At 37.6% G+C, this 12,347-nt stretch overlaps 1 pseudogene; it reads left to right on the top strand.

Annotated features, from left to right (window-relative positions):
• The first annotated feature begins 6,434 nt into the window (after window positions 1-6,434).
• LOC133034124 (peroxiredoxin-2E-2, chloroplastic-like) lies at window positions 6,435-11,155 on the top strand (annotated as a pseudogene).
• The last annotated feature ends 1,192 nt before the right edge of the window (window positions 11,156-12,347 follow it).

Raw genomic sequence — 12,347 nt, 5'->3', positions numbered from 1 at the left:
CACGTAAAAACTATCTGCATTAATTATCCTTAAGCTTTTATTATTATGTTAGATATATGGTTGCTGTTGCGATATTTTGCACACGCAAGTGTACGTATCGTTATAAGTAGTAAACTCACCAGGAGTGAGGTCGATCCCACAGGGAGTGCAGTTAAGTACGTTAAAATTAAACCTTTACTTCTATTTGGTTGAATGAAAATTAAGAAAGAATTAAAAATAAGGAACTAGTAAGAAGCAATTATTCAAGAAAATTGACAGTTAATAAAAACTAGGGCTTCGATTTCAATTGTTTCTATTGATTATGGCATAGTATGATTATCTTCCTAATATTAATTTCTGTGCAATAGCAGGTTTACTAAGGTAATTTATAGTCTTCTCAGATATATAAATCTCAATTACATGCAAACTTTCTACTCTCGTGATAAATTTAACATGCAACAGGCATTAAACACATAAACCCTATAAGCTATCTAAACCATATAGGTACTCTCGTCCTATATCGAAATTCAGTTCTATTTTACTATAGCATATTTGACACTCACTTCTCAGATCTCGCATCAAAACCATAGACAGTTAATTGGTGATCAGGCAATTAAAAGTAATTAAGCACAAATAAAATAGAATACAGAAATTAGGGGGAAAATAAATCATATTAAAACCATAAACAATGTTAAATAATATCCATCTAACCCTAATAAAGTGTTTAGTTACTCATATTCAATGAAACACAAATACACATATTAACTGATAGAAAAGAGATGAAAAATAAAGAAGAGAAGAAAAGAAGAATGCTGAAAAACCCTGAACAGTATGTCTCCAGTATTGCAGCTGATCTCTCTACTCTGTATCTGAGCTCTCACTTTTTTTTTTCTCTCTGAAATTGCTTACTGAAATCAACTCCCTTCTTCCCTTTATATAGACATTGAAGGCCGAAAAAGATGGAAAAAACGCACATGTTTAAATTCCAATTCGAATTTAAATTTTTGGGAAACCTCAAACGAGATATTTTTTCTGCTGCGTCGACTGATAGTATTTTTGTCATAACTCTCTCGATATTGCTTGGAATTAGACGATTCAAGATGTTCCAAAAAGATAAAAGAGAGATCTAGAACTTTCATGTTTTGACTTTTTCCAAAATCTAATCAGAACATCGTCGAATTCAGGCTTGAAGTTTTGGCTTTACTTCATTGCATAATTTTCTCTATTTTAAATATCATGATATTTTTATGGGTAAATACCATTTTGGACCCTGTGTTTTGCAAAAGTTACAGATTGAACCCTGTGTTTTGTTAAATGACAAAATGGACCCTGTATTTTCTAAAATAGTAAAAATAGGACCCTAAGCTTAATTTTTAAGAACTTTTTTTTTAATACAACCAACTTGAAGACAATGCTTAATACGAACAGATACAAAAAAAATGTAAACAGTTTTGTCATAACACTTTTAGATCGGATTATAATTAAATTTTATTTTGACAAAAAATAAATTTAGGGTCCTATTTGTACTATTTTAGAAAATACAGGGTCCATTTTGTCATTTAACAAAACACAGGGTTCAATTGGTAACTTTTGTAAAACAGAGGGTCCAAAATAGTATTTACCCTATTTTTATCTTTTTCCCATCTTTTTCTCTGATATTTTTCTAATCTTCTTCTATTTTAAATCTGCAAAAATAAAAGATTACAAGCGTAAAAATGCTCCAAACATGGTTAAAACTCAATTAAAAATATACTAAACTTAATCTAAAATTACTACTAAAAATAATCTAACAGTTGCCGAAAACCTCGGTCAACATTTTGATGCTTTCATTGAGAGTTGTGGAAAGCATTGTCCAGAGGACGAAAAAAAAAGATCTAGAGCACATTGGTGGAGACTCAAAACCATATCTGTCAGCCTCCCCCCCCCCCCCTAAGATCCTCAGAACCTAGGGATGAAGAAGCAGCTTCACGAGCAAACATGGATTCTGAGGAGCGCGATGAAAGAAACGACGAGGAGTACGAAGAAAACCAATAAGGGTATGATGCTTACGACAATGGTCGTATACCCATGTACTGGCCCTAAGGAAAAAAGTGGTTGATCATGAGGCCGAACTAGCCGCACAAAATGAACAAAATAGGAGGACGTAAGAAATAATGGTTGCCATGCAAAAGGCTATGGAAATGGCTGGGATCCACGTGCACCCTAAGGTTGTGCCTCTGGGACCAGAAGAAACACAAGAAGAGTCCTCACAAAGTACTCAAAAGGCTAAGAAGAGGGAGCCAAGCCCCATACGGTATCCCTTTGAAGGAAACCCTAAGTGAAATCCTACATCGTTCCTTGAAAAAACAAAAAAGCCCAAGATCTGCGAAAAGTTCGCTCTGATTTCCCGAAAGGGAAAGGTCCGTAGAAGGGCAGGCTCCCCCGAGAGAGCACTGGCCCTCAGGACCGAGAGGACCGAAAGAGCGTATCAGTGCATCAAGAACCGAGAGAGAGAGAGGGAGAAGAAGTCGCAAGCATCCCCCTTCCGACTTAAGACAAAAGCTTAATGATAAGCATGGTGACTTGAGAAAGCACCAGAAGAAAAAGAAGCAGGCAAAATCGGTGTTAGAGGGTGCCCTAAATGAGGGAATCTTGGTAGAATTGGCAATCCTCTGCAAAGACATTGCCAGAGTCTAGCGGAGACAAAAAGGAGATGACTCGGAGTCCGACTGTGAGGACTGGGAGCCTTGCGCGAGGAATATCTTGGAGGCAAAACTCCCCAAAAATTTCAAAATGCTCGAAATGGCAATATACACAAGAGACATGGACTCCAGTGACCATTTGTCTCAACTCAACAGAGTAATGACTATCATGAGAGTCAGTAATGACGCAAAGTGCTTATGTTTCCCATTAACGTTGGGTGGATCCAAGGAGAAATGGTTCAAGAAGTTGGAACCCGCATCTGTAGACTGTTGGAACAAGCTACAAGTCAGCTTTGAGGACAGTTTGTGGCAGTAAGGAAGACTAACCTCGACGTAAGCGTCCTAACCAACATAAAACAACTACCAACAAAGACCCTAAAGAACTTCATAAAGAGGTTCAAGGTGGAAGCTTCAAAAATCAAAAAGGTGGATAATGGACAATAGTTGGCCTTACTCCAAGCCGGAATCCAGACCGGGACTCCTTTTTAGAATGAGCTACAACAGGAAGGAGCCGCTAGCCTCCAAGACTTTCAGAAGAGGGTCTAAAAGTACACTAACCTGGAAGAAGCACAAATAGTGGCTTACGAAGAGTATTACCCAACGGGAGTATCAGGATATGCGATAGGAGCACAACTTCCTAGAGCTGCGCTCCCTGCCAACCCACAAGCAAGCGGGATACAATTCTCTGCCACTCTGGGATATACTCAGAATCTTGCCCTGGCTCCGGCACCACCACACCTAGGGGCCCCAGTCAGCAATTCCCCCGGGATAAACGTGCAATTTCCAACTCAGTTTGCGCCAGCCACAAGCATGGAAAGAGTGCCTCAAAGCTCCCAGAGTAAAAGGTCTTCAAAAGGTAGTACGTGATTTGAGGACAAGAGGCAAAGGAGAGGGTATACACCCCAATATACGCAGTACACCGAACTCAAGGATAGTCAGGAGCGGGTGTATTTCACGAATCAGCAAAATACGCATTACCTGAAACTTCCTTCTTTGTACAGAGACAATTCTCAAAGAGACCCTAGCAAAAGGCGTGACTATCACAACAACATTGGTCATACCACTAATGAATGCAAAAACTTGAAGGATGAAATTGAAAGTTTAATTCGATTAGGCCACTTGTATGAGTGGATCAAAAATAGGTTGCCACACCTGAATCTAGCCCAAACCGGAGTCGCAATGCCTCAAGGAGGGCCCACGATGGCACCAGAGGGCAGGTACCTCCTAGAGGGATGCCCCATCAGCAGGCACCCGAACTACCTCCCTAGACTAACAGAAGAGTCACTATGATCTATGGAGGTCTTCATATTGGGGGAACCACTAGAAATGAGCTATGATGGAGCCCTAAAACATGATAAGGATCTATGCTGGAGCCCTAAAACATGATAAGGAAATACGGGATGTTACTGAGCTTCCAGCTCAAAGGTCCAGCCTCATGAATCAACCCATTACCTTCATTGAGGAAGATGCAAAGCCAATATGGTTTCCACATCACGACCCCTTGGTTATTGAGACTCAAATCACAAACAAAGTCAGGGCCAGAATATTGGTGGACAATGGAAGCTCAGTAAACCTGTTGTTCAAGGATGCTTTCACTGCCATTGGACTCACTGACAGAGATCTCTCCCCTAGTAGTTCACAACTCACAGGATTCAATGAGACAACCCTCATCCCTATGGGAAAGGTTAGGCTCCCGGTTACTTTGTGTCCGGGCACCCTGCAAAGCACATTCAAATATTGCACCTTTGTGGTAGTGGATTGCCCCACTGCTTATAACGCTATCCTAGAAAGGCCGGCCCTAGTAGACTTTGGAGCGATCACATCTATACGAAACTCGTGCCTTAAGTTCCCTACCCAGGAGGTAGGAATAGGAACGGTCAGGGGTAATCAAGGAGAGGTGAGACAGTGTTATAACGTTGCGGTGCACTTGTCAGTCCTAACAATAAAGGTCACAAATTGGAATTGACAGCGGAACAGGACGAATTAGACCCTCGTGTCAATTTCAAAGCATCATTGAAACCAATGGAAGACATTGAAGAAGGGTGTGTGACCGTGACCCATCTAAAGTTATTCCATTGGGTAAGAACCTAGAACCGGGAGAGCGGAGTAAAATCATCGACACCATAAAGACATTAACGGGCGTGTTTGCATGGTGCCATGAGGACATGACCGGGATAAGCCCCCACGTAATCACTTATGTCTTAAATGTTAACCCTAATATGCCCCTAGTGCAATAGAAAAGACGTTCGCTAGACCCGGTGAAAGTGGATGCCCTACCAAAGGAAGTGGACAAAATGTTGTCCAACGTTTTATCCGCCACCTGTATTACCCAGAATTGTTGGCCAACCCGGTTCTGGTGCCCAAACCCAACGGGACAAGGCGAGTATGCATAGACTTCACCGATCTTAACAAAGCTTGCCTTAAGGATTGTTTCCTGTTACCTAAAATTGACCAAATGGTGGATGCCACCTCGAGATTCAAACTATTATCTTTCATGGATGCATATTCAGGGTACAACCAAATCAAGATGCACGTCGCCGACCAAGAGTGTACCAACTTCCGGACTAACAAGAGGGTGTATTGCTATTTGGTCATGCCATTCGAATTAAAAAATGCCAAAGAAACCTATTAGCCCATGGCAACCAAATGTTCAAGGGCCTCTTGGGTCGTAACATGGAAATGTACATGGACGACATGCTGGTCAAATCCAAAGTGTGTATGGGCCCTGCGGACGACCTTACGAAGTGCTTTGAAGTAGTCCAAAGGTACGGGATGAAACTTAATCCCAAGAAATATACTTTTGGCGTCAAATCAGGAAAATTTTTGGATTCATAGTATGTCAACGCGGGATAGAGGCAAACCCAAAAAAAATACAAGCCTTGTTGAGTATGCCCTCACGAAAGAGACACAAGGATGTGTAAAGATTAACATTGAAGGTTGCTGCCCTGAGTCGCTTCATCTCTGCTCAATCGATAAGTGCATCCTATTCTTCAACATCTTGAAGAAATGTCAGAAGTTTGAATGGACGGAAGAATGTGAGGAAGCATTTAAGAAGTTGAAAGAGCACATGACTAAGCCACCAGTGCTGTCAAAACCCGTTCACGGAGAAGACTTATATTTATATCTATTTGTTTTTGAAAACGTAGTTAGCGCAGCTTTGGTCCGGGAGGAAGGAAAAGTTTAACACCTGGTGTATTATATTGGCAAACGCATGATAGGGGTAGAAATTTGATATCCTATAATTGAAAAGCTTTTTATCTCTTGATTGCATCAAGAAAGCTCAGGCCCTACTTCCAGGCTCACTCCATCAAGGTATTTATGAACCACCCGCTTCGACAAGTCTTACAGAAGCCTGAGGCTTTAGAGAGACTTCTTAAGTGGGCCATGGAGTTAAGACCGTCTGACATACAGTACATCCTGCGCATTTCGATTAAGGACCAGGCACCGGCGGATCTTATTGTAGAATGCAATAAAACAGAAGCCATCGCCAATGTGCCGGCTCAGGATGTGCCTACGTGGAAGGTATATGTTGACAGAGCGTCAAATGAGAACGGATCAGGGGCTGGAATAGCAATGATTTTTCCTGATGGACTAAGACTCCAGGCTGCCCTACGGTTCACATTTCTGGCTTCTAACAATGAGGCTGAGTACGACGCCCTAATATTAGGATTAAAATTGGCTAAGGCTGTAGGGGCCAACAAGGTAGAGGTATACAGTGACTCGCAACTGGTGGTCAACTAGGTATTAGGGGAATATCTGACTCGGGGAGAAAAGATGGATGCTTACGTGTTGGTTGTCAGAGAACTGCTACAAGAGTTTAAGGAATACAAAGTGGAACGAATTCCACGAGAAAGAAATGCCCATGCAGATTGTTTGGCTAAGCTAGCCTCAAATAGCGAGATAGAGAAGCTGGGGGTAGTACCTTTTGAACACCTCACGGAACCTAGCATTAGGACCAAAGAAGTAGTGGTTACTAATGAATAAGGGTCGAGCTGGATGGATCCTATGATTAAGTACATAACGACAGGAGAACTGCCTCAAGAAAGGACCGTGTCCAGAAAGATATAGTACCAAGCTCACTGATATTTAATGATCAACGACGTTGTCTATCGAAGGGGGTTTAGCATGCCATATTTAAGGTGTGTGTCGGATCCTGAAGCTAGACAGATCACGCAAGAGGTCCATGAGGGATTCTGTGGAGACCACACTAGAGGCCCAAGCCTCTCAAAGAAAATATTAAGACAAAGATATTTTTGGCCCACACTGAATAAAGACTCTATAGACTACGTCCTTAGGTGTGATCCCTGCCAGAGGTTTGCAAATATCCCAAGAGCCCTGCCGAATGAAATTACTTTAATGACTAGCCCATGGCCCTTCGCGGTGTGGGAAATAGATCCCATTGGGTCCCTACCCACAGGAAACGGTGGGGTGAAATATACCATAGTGGCAGTGGACTATTACAAAAAATGGACAGAGACTGAACTTATGAAGACCATAATTGCCAAGAAAGCCATGGACTTTATCATAAAGAACACCGTATGTCGATATGGGTTGCCTCACAAAATAGTCTCAGACAATGGAAAGCAATTTGACTGTGATGAATTCACGAATTTTTGCAACCAACACGGAGTTATCAAAAGTTTTTCTGCAGTCGCGAGGCCACAAAAAATGGACAGGCAGAAGCTGTCAATAAGATACTCAAGGTCACCCTTAAGAAAAAACTCTTGGCTTGAAAAAATAGTTGGCCTGAAGAACTGCCGCATGTATTATGGGCCTACCGAACCACTACAAGAACCACAACCGGCCACTCCCCATTCTCAATGGAGTACGAGTGCAAAGCCATGGTCCCAGTAGAAGCCATAATTCCCTCCCACAGGAGAACCACTTACGATCCAACAATGAATCAGGCTTTGGTGCAAGAAGTGCTGGACTTACTAGATGAGCTTTGGGAGGAATCTCAAATATCGCATGGCAGCATACCAAAAGAAAGTGGCAAAATGTTTTAATTCCAAAGTCAAAAGCAGGATATTTTTCGTTGGTGACCTAGTCCTAAGAAGGGTCTTCCCGGCTTCTCAAGAGCTAGGAGTGGGGTACTTGGACCAAATTGGTAAGACCCATAGAAAATTTAAGATGAAATAGACTTTGGGACTTATAAGTTAAGGAGAATGGATGGATCCATAGTACATGGAGCTTGGAGTGCTAACCACCTTCGAAAATACTACCAATAGTTAGGAGATCAGTATTTTAATTCATCTTTACTCTGTAAGTTAACCTATGGCGGATAAAGTATATGTATTATCCTACATAAATTTAAGCTAAGTGACCCAAAAAGTTCTTTTTTACGTCACTTAGGGGGTACTAAGGCATAAAATACGCGCAGACAGGCCAGACATAAGAAAAGTAAAATAGATATAAACTTACAGTATAAGTTGTCTAAAATATAAATAGTAAAAAGCCTGGGGTCGGGCTATAATACTATCTCCCCTAACAGAAAATAAAGATAATAAATACAGAAAAAAAAAATTGTCTTAAGGGGGGAGGAAATAAGCAAAATATAAAAAAAAAAAAAAAAACAAAAACAAAAAAAAAAAAGAGAGGGGTTTAATTAATCAATCGGCTTGTGGAGGTAAACGGGGACCCCTTCACTCAGCCAGGGCAGCTTCTAGCTTTTTGTTCTTTCCCCAAAATCGAGTTAAGATCAGGAAAGTAGTGGAGACAAGGTTCGAACATATTAGATTTCCAACACATGTACACCCCATCTTTGAAGTGTTTCTCGCAAATGTTTGCAAGTGATTGGAGCCAGTATAGCCTCCTCGTAGACTTGGCGACCTCCTTTCAAGTTTGCTTCTAGAATTCACGAAGCTCCTTGAGTTCAACAGTGATATATTGGTTGTTGTCTACAAGTCAGTCTGGTGTAGCTCTTCTAGAGACTTGAGCTTCACGGTGAGTTCGTGGTTTTCCTCTTTGGCATCCTGGAGGTCCCTCCTACCTGAGGCGATGATATTGTGCTTAGCTTTCAGTGTCATCTTGATGATCCCGCTCCAATGTTGATCACTTTAGTCCCAACCCTAACATTGGGTCGAGGCCTTGACCATGGACCTTAGAACCCCAGACTCGGCCTTGCACCTAGCCTAGTCCTCAAACCTTGGACTCTGGCTTGGGCCTCAAATTCTGTACTTTGGCCCCTACTCAAAATCCAAACCCAAATTTTAACTCAAACATCGACATTAATTTAACTCCGACTTTATCACAATACAATCTAAGCTCATAAATATTACAATATGTGATTATATATTTCAAATTTTTTTCATGTATTTTGTAATACACTATGTATTCTATTAAAAAGTATTTTAATAATTAATTTAATTAAAATAGGGTGAGTTTCTTTAAAGTTTTTTCAATGTTTCTAAACTAAAAAATGAAAATTAAAATAATTTGTTATTTAATTTTTATTTAAAAATGTATTTCATAACTATTTTTGTTTTGTAATTTTAAAAACAAAAAATAAAAATGCATTTAGTAATTTTTATTTTGACTTTTTTGGTTTTTTTTAAGTGTGGAGAGAAAAGTAATTTGTTTATTTTTCAAAATTTTGATTCATATTCAAAAAAAATTAAAAAATAAAAACAATTTAAATTTTTTTAATTTTTCTAATTATTGTTTTAAAATTAATAATGGTAGAATGCATATTAAATTTGAACTAAATTTTTAAACGTATAAAATGAATAATTAATATACCTAGGAATAAAAAAAAATCTTGATTTCATTTTTTAAGGCCTTGTAAACAGGATTTAACTTTTTTTCTGTATTTTTAAATATTTAATAAAAAAATTCGTTAAATTTTGAATTAATTAATTAATTATAAAAAAGGGTAATTTGTGGCAAAACCTCTTTAAGTGGTTAGATTTTTACAACTAACCCCCAATTCTAAAATTTTGATGGTAAAACCTCCTAAACTCGTATTCTATTAGCAGTTTAACATTTCCATTCATTTTTAGCTGTTAACTCCTATGGTGGAATGTCCACGTGTATACAGTGTACACGTTACACAATTTTATTGGTACACGTAAATAAATATTTAAAAAAAATAAAAAATAAAACTAATTATTTCTCTTTAAAATTAAAAAAATTTAAATTAAAAAAAAAAAACCTAATTCTTTTTCCTTTTCTTTTCTTTTCTTTCTTCTTCTCCTTCTATCCTCACGCACTCCTCCTCCTCCTCCTTCTTCTTCTTCTTCTTCTCGTCTCTCTTTCACTTCCTTCGCTCTCAATAACCGCCACCTCCCAAACCCACTCCGTTTCTCCATCGCCAACTCAACCTCAACAATCTCCGCCACAATCTCCATCGGCGACAAGCTTCCGGAATCAACCTTCTCTTACTTAGACGCAGCTGGAGAAGTCCAGACCGTCACAGTCGCTGACCTCACCAAGGGCAAGAAAGCTGTATTCTTCGCTGTTCTCGGGGCTTTCACCCCGACCTGCTAGCAGAAACACCTCCCCGAATTCGTGGAGAAGTCAATGGAGCTAAAATCGAAAGGCGTGGACACCATCGCCTACATTTCAGTGAACGACGCCTTCGTGGTGAAGGCTTGGAAGGAGAATTTGAAGGTGAACGATGAGGTTCTTCTATTGTCCGATGGAAATGGGGATTTCACTAGGGCAATCGGTGCGGAGCTAGATTTGAGTGACAAGCCAGTTAGGCTCGGAGTTAGGTCTAGGAGATACGCACTATTGGACGAAGACAGCGTCGTTAAAGTCCTCAATTTGGAGGAAGGTGGTGCATTCACCATCAGCAGCGCCTACGATATCCTCAAAGTCCTTTAAGTTTAATCTCAACTCTTTTCAAAGGTATTTTCAATTTTTTTTTTTAACTCTTTAGAATAAATGCAGTGGGTAGTGGTGGTTTTGTTGAGGTTGATGGTGGTGATGCTAGACGAAGAAGAAGAAGAAGAAGGAGGAGGAGGAGGAGTAGGAGGAGGAGGAGGAGTGTGTGAGGATTGAAGAAGAAGAAGAAGAAAGAAAAGAAAAGAAAAAGAATTAGGGTTTTTTTTAATTTTTAAAGAAAAATAATTTTATTTATTTTTATGTTTAAAATATTTAATTTTTTATTTTTCTTTAAATATTTATTTACGTGGACCAATAAAATTGTGCCACGTGTACGCTGTGTACTCGTGGACATTCCACCATGGCAGTTAACAGCTAAAAATAGATGGAAATGTTAAACTACTAACAGAACACGAGTTTAGGAGGTTTTACCACTTAAATTTTAGAATTGGGGGTTAGTTGCAAAAACCTCACCACTTAAAGAGGTTATGCCGCAAATTACCCTTATAAAAATTAACCTAGCTTGCCAATTCTATGAGTCAATTATGATCTTACGGCTATTTATGAATTGGTTTGGTTAGAATTTTCAACTTTTTAAAATCAAATTTTGACCAAATTAGTATTATGATTTTTAAAAAGAAAAGTTTACATAATATATCAAAAATTGGAAGAAATAAATTACAAAAATACGTCATTATGGTAAAAATTTTATTTTTACGCTTTAAACTTTTTTATTTATAAAAATGCATCTTCAGTAAAAATAATAAACTATTTTTTTTTATGTGTTGTAGTTTATTTATAGTTGTCATGAAGTTGTTTTGATGGTTTCTTTTGGTTGTTTTATAGTTTATTTATAGCTGATTTGTAGTTGTCGCGATGTTGATTTCTTGTTAATTTTTAGTTATTTTTTAACTTTTTACTAAGAAAAGTGCATTTTTACAATTTTAAAACTTTACAAACGTATTTTTGTAACTAAAAAAATTTAAGCCATAAAATTGTAAATAAAACATAAAAAAATGTATCTTTTTGAAAATTTCTCATTTAAAAATTCAAAACCAAACCAAACCAATTAAGTATTGGGATAATAACATAAAGCACTATTTCTTTGTAATTTCTTTTACATTTTTACGTTCAAAGATTTTTTTTTTACAATTTTTACGATGTTATATAAAAACAACATGAAAACAACAACAAAAAAAAGTACATAAAAGTAACAGGAAAATAACTACAAACAACATCAAAACAACAACAAAAAATCAACAATATTTAACAAGTGTACAACATAAAAATACATCAAAAGACCGCATCTTCTGTAAATAAAATAATAAAAATCGTAAAAATATTTAAAATTCCGTACAACCGTATTTTTGTAACTTTTTTTTTTTTGTTATTTTTGTGTAGTTGTGAAATAATTCCTTAAATGTTCAAGCTAAACCAAACCAATCCACTTAAGAACATATTAATTTGGTTCAAAACTATAGTTTATATTTCGTAATTTGTCTAATTTTTTCTTAAGTAATTGTTCATTTTTTTCGGTAATTTTTTTTTTACGTGTTTTTTTTTTTTGGTAATTTTTGTACTTTGAAAAAGTTTATATAATATATAAATAAAAGTAAAAAAAATATTATGGAAATTAATAATATTAAATCAATATCAATATATATTCTATCGAAAATTGTTTTTAAATATCAAATATTCAATCTGATATATATATATATATATATACTAGTAAAAAATTACGTGCGAGGCACGTATACTAAAATTTATGCTAGTTTTTTTCTATGTTATTTGAAAGCGATACAATTAAAAATTAAAAAAAAAAGTATTATTAATTATTAGGTGAGATTATTATGTGTATCTAAA

This window comes from Cannabis sativa, chromosome 2, assembly GCF_029168945.1.
Source record: "Cannabis sativa cultivar Pink pepper isolate KNU-18-1 chromosome 2, ASM2916894v1, whole genome shotgun sequence".
NCBI lineage: Eukaryota > Viridiplantae > Streptophyta > Magnoliopsida > Rosales > Cannabaceae > Cannabis > Cannabis sativa.
The sequence above is the reverse complement of the archived record's forward strand: the minus strand, read 5'-3'. Positions and strand labels throughout refer to the sequence as shown.